Source organism: Haemorhous mexicanus, chromosome 3 (genome assembly GCF_027477595.1).
Source record: "Haemorhous mexicanus isolate bHaeMex1 chromosome 3, bHaeMex1.pri, whole genome shotgun sequence".
Taxonomy (NCBI): domain Eukaryota; kingdom Metazoa; phylum Chordata; class Aves; order Passeriformes; family Fringillidae; genus Haemorhous; species Haemorhous mexicanus.
In genome coordinates, this window is record NC_082343.1 from 97399987 (window position 1) to 97405258 (window position 5272).

Genomic DNA, 5272 nt, shown 5'->3' on the forward strand with positions numbered 1-5272 from the left:
ATGCCTTTCCTGGGGAGCTGAGCTAGGTCAATTTTTGTTCAGTGTAATGGGACTTATGGGACCATTCCAGCTGCTGTAACTCCAGCACTGTGCTTCAGATCATTTATTCTGAAAGTAATTTTTTCCAGGACCATTTATTTTGGAAACTATTTTAGTCCCTACAGGCTGAGACACACAGTGAAGAAAAAAAAAAAAAAATTGGAGCTTCTCCAGGATTTGCACAGAGATAAATTTACACAAAGATCTCTCCCACTCTCCACATGACTCCTGAGACAGCATAAAACTAACCTAGGCTAACAAAATAGGGAAGTGCAAGTGGGTTGTTAAAGGATGCTGTCTACAGAAGGTAAAGAACAAAAGAAAGAAACTGAAAACAAATAAAATTATTGAAAAAAATAATATGTTAGTAATAATAAAAGGAGAAATTATTTGTCAATCACTATTTCATACTAAAACAAACTCATATTTTCTTTGAAAACTCTCTGTCCTTTATAAATAGCAAACCAAAGGCAGATTTTCAAGGCATGGAAAGCTACTTCATTTGTCTTTTCCACACACAAGTTAAATAAAATAAAATTTAAAAAAATAGGCCAAGAAAAAATAACTAAGACAAAGAGATGTTCAAGGTCAAGAGTCAAAGTATGAAAAGATTTCTTTCTCAAACATAGTGTTTTCATTTTAGCCAGACTCTCATTTATCTTCTGATATTTCTACCTTGGGAATTTCATTCATAGTTTTTAAATAACCCCACTAAGCAGCTTAATAAAAACAATCAACCTATCCTTTATAAAATAACTTTTTTGAAAAATAACTCTGCTACACAAATGTAGGAGTACCCAATCTCCATCCCTTATGATGCTCTCTGAAGATACAGATAGCACAGAAAGTGCTTTTATTTGGGTTCATCTTAAATTGAAAAACTGCTAGCTATATTACAGACACTGTCTTCAAAATAGCTTGTTCTGTAAAATACATTTGCCAGAGAAAACAGCTTTACCCTTACTAGATAGGTTAGCTATTTCCTTCTTTCTTTTTCTTTTTATTTTTAAAAGGCAAAATATTAGACAGCTGTGGCCACATATTTTGTCTAGCTACTCATTTTACTCCCTTGGGCTACTCTGAATAACTTAACTGCAACTGAAATCCAAATTTGGCTCACTAAATTCATTTGACAGATGAACTAGAAAAATGTCATTTATAAAAGTAACTTGGATATAGCCATAAAACCTTTTTTCATTTATCAAGACATTTTCTTTTCCTAATAAATACAAATAACAAACAGGTCCTGTCTGAACATAATTTTTGTAGCATCTGGCATGTGAGCACTTCTGTCAAGACAAAATACAGATTTCAAATGTTTGACTCTGACAGAGCTTTTAGTGTGGCTGGAATTTTTTCTATCTTCAAGTTTACCTAAGAAGCCTCTTAGCTTATGGATAACTTCAGAGAGTAATACTCATATCCTCATGTCACTTACCAATGACTGCAGCACACTCAGTGAAATAATGCAGCCATTCCATTAATAAAAGAAATGCAGGAGTACGGAGAAAGAATTGATGATTTCTCTCCTGTCCTCTCCTCTTTTCTTTTTTTTCTTCCAACCCCCCATCCCCACGATTAGGGTACGCTTCCACTATGTCATGAAAATCCCTTGGCACAAAATGCACACATTGTCTTTGCAGAGAGAAAGTTAAAAAAATGACAGCAGGGCCAGAATGAACAAATATTTATTACATTTGTGAATATTGAGCTCTGTAGGGAATTTTTGTGTCAGCTCCTTTTCCTGCTTTTCAAGTCTCAGCAGCCCAAATGAAGTCGCCCCTGTTGCTGCTCAGTGGAAGCCACTACCACTAGATGGGGCCCCAAGGCAAGAAGTTCTCAGTCACAGCGCCAGGTTCATCCTGAGAAGCTGCATTTTCAGAGGAGCATTATTATAATAAGGGCAAAAAGCGGTCAGAAATATCACAACACCAAGGGTGTTTAAGAGCTCGAGCTGAATTTGTAATTTGGTTCAGAAGGGTACTTAAATTCTACTAGCACCTATACCAGAAGGAAAGTACAGACCCTCTACCACACAAATTCTACCTAATCCTTAAACCCACAATTTTTAAAAGGGGCGGGGGGAAGGGGGGAGGGGAGAAGTTCCTGCATTTTACCGATAAAATTCAGAATATTTTTCACATAACTGGGTCTGACTACATGGAATTATGGCTACACCTACTGGCCGGGTAGGACAAGCACAAAATCACCTGTAACAAGTAGCACCACGTGTTTCCTCCCCGTTGGTCCAGACAGCAGCAATGCCACCATCCCTTAGGAAAATATGTTTCCAACAAGCTACAGTCCTCAGAGACATTTCAGCTCTATCTTGGTCTGCTGGGAACTCAGCTTCTCACAAAAATGCATGAGGTTCCCTGCTCAGATTCTGCTTCATAGATCTACAGAAAATGTTGATCTTCACATACTTAGTGAAAGAAGGGGTCACGAAACAAAAGCCTCTGCACTTCACACCCAGAGACATAACCACTGGTCCAAGACATTATTGTGATTTTTATTCACTTCGACGCACAACTGTTTCTCATTTAATCAATTCAAAGTTGATTCTCAGCTGATGATTTACCACCTTGAATGCCACTGTCCTATAATGTGAGTGCAGACTGCTATTTTATAGCTTATCCCCACCTGCAGCTGTGCCTGAACTCATTACCATGGACTGTCTTTACTGTCAGTGGAGAAAGCCTCTCCACAACTGCAATTCATCCCTTTCCAAAGTAAAATTTCTCCTCCTAGGCTAAGTAGTTCGGACAAAGGTGCCAAAGTGGCAGAGGTCTTAGAGGTGTGCAAAACCAGCCCCTGCTTCTGCTTCTCAGAGGAGACATTGTTCTTAGCCTTGTATTTAACAGCACATGCAGTAAGAACATGAGCTTTTCTCTCTGATTCATCAGATTTGCAAAGTAATTTTATTTTTGTATATCATCGCTGCTCAACAGCAAGTGCAGTGATGGGCACCAGCCTCCAGCTCGGTGAAGACAACCTAGACTTGCTCATACCAAAATGGATAACATCCAAGCTGAGGCTGCCTCAGTTGTTATCCTGTTTATGCCTGCCTGGATCAGACCCTGGCGTGGCAGCCTTCTCTAAAGGCACCTTCTGAAGGTAGAACACGCTGGCTACTCATTGAGCTTCATCTGTCAGATGGATCACCACCTCTAACATTGAAAAGAAAAGGAGGGTGGTCATAGTGGGTGACTCCCTTCCGAGGGGACAGAGGGCCCCATATGTCAACTGGACCCATCCCACAGAGAGGTCTGCTGCCTCCCTGGGGCCTGGGTACGGGATATCAGTGAGAGACATCCTGGGCTGATTCAGCCCTCTGAGCGTTACCCACTGCTGATACTCCAGGCTGGCAGTGATGAGATTGAAAAGAGAAGTGCCAGGACAATTAAAAGGGACTTTAGGACACTGAGTCAAGTGGTTGATAGGGTGGGAGCTCAGGTAATCTTTGCCTCAGTCCCTTTGGTGGCTGAGAAAAATGGTGAAAGGAATAGGAGAGCTACATTATCAACAAGTGGCTCAAGGGTTTGTGCCATCAGCAGAATTTTGGGTTCTTTGATCATGGGGCAACATTTTTGGCACCGGGCCTGCTGGAACTGGATGGGCTCTGTCTCTCTGTCAAGGGCAGAAGGTTTTTAGCTCATGAACTGTTGGAACTCATTGAGATAGCTTTAAACTAGATTTGAAGGGGGAAGGGGATGCAGCTGGGCTGTCTGGAAGCAGGCCCGAGGGTGGTAAGCCTGAGTTAGGGGGTGAAGCCAGCAGCCAGCTGAGGTGCATGTACACTAATGCATGCAGCGTGGGTAACAAACAAGAGGAGCTGGAGGCCATGGTGCAGCAGCAGACCTGTGATGTAATTGCCATCACAGAAACGAGGGGGGATGACTCACATGGCTGGAGTGCTGCACTGAATGGCTACAAGCTCTTCGGGAGAGACAGGAAAGGGAGGAGGGGTGGAAGGGTGGCCCTTTGTATTAGGGAGGCTTTTGATGTCATGGATATTGAAAGTAATGATGATGAAGATGAATGCCTGTGGGTAAGAATTAAGGGGAATGCCAACAAGGCTGACCTGCTGCTGGGAGTCTATTATTTTCTACCCAGCTAGGAAGGACAACTTCTACCACAACTGTCCACCAGCCAGGTGGACAACTTATTCTACAAGCAGCTAGAGAAGGTTTCAGGATCACCAGACCTTGTTCTTTTAGGTGACTTTAACCTACCGGACAGCTGCTGGGAACTTATTACAGCAAAAAATAGGCAGTCCAGGAAGTTCTTGGTGTATGTGGAGGGCAGAATGCATTTTGGCCACAATAACCCATGCAGTGTTATAGGCTGGGGACGGTGTGGCTGGACAGTGCTCAGGCAGAAAGGGACCTGGGAGCACTGGTTGACAGCCAGCTGAACATGAGCCAGCAGTGTGCCATGGTGGCTAAGAAGGCCAATGACCCCTAGCTTGTACCAGCAATAGTGTACCAGCCAGCAGGAGCAGGGAGGTCACTCTTCCCCTGTACTTGGCACTGGTGAGGCCACACCTTGAGTGCTGGGTCCAGTTCTGGGCCCCCAGTTTGGGAAGGACGTTGGGATGCTTGAGTGCATCCAGAGGAGGGCAACGAAACTGGTGAGGGCCCTGGAACACAAGCCCTATGGGGAGTGACTGAGGAATCTGTGGCTGTTTAGTCTGGAGAAGAGGAGACTCAGAGGTGACCTTATCACTCTCTACAACTCCCTGAAAGGTGGCTGTAGTCTGGTGGGGGTTGGTCTCTTTCTCTGGGCAGCAGCTGACAGAACCAGAGGACACAGTCTTAAGCTGCACCAAGGAAAATATAGGTTGGATATTAGGAACAAGTTTTTTACAGAAAGAGTGATGAAGTAGTGGATTTGGCTGCCTGGGGAGGTGGTGGAGTCACCATCCCTGGATGTGTTTAAAAAAAGACTGGATGTGGCACTCAGTGCCATGGTTTAGTTGAGGTGTTAGGGCTGGGATGGACTTGATATTGAAGGTCTCTTCCACCCTAGTGATTCTGTGATTCTGTGAAGCTAACAGGAGGACAGGAGGTTCCCAGGCACGGTAATTCAGTCACCAATACTTTAACAATATTTAAATTCCTCTATTTTGGACTATAAGACCTGGTGCTTTCCCAGACAATTCCTGAGTACAGGCAGGATTCAGCCTGAGCAAAGCATCATTGCCCATGGTGGTTTGGAGGCAGTCCTCCTA

At 43.5% G+C, this 5272-nt stretch overlaps 1 pseudogene; it reads left to right on the forward strand.

Moving 5' to 3' along the window:
• Nucleotides 1-3832: 3832 nt before the first annotated feature.
• Nucleotides 3833-5036, forward strand: LOC132325731 (uncharacterized; annotated as a pseudogene).
• The last annotated feature ends 236 nt before the right edge of the window (nt 5037-5272 follow it).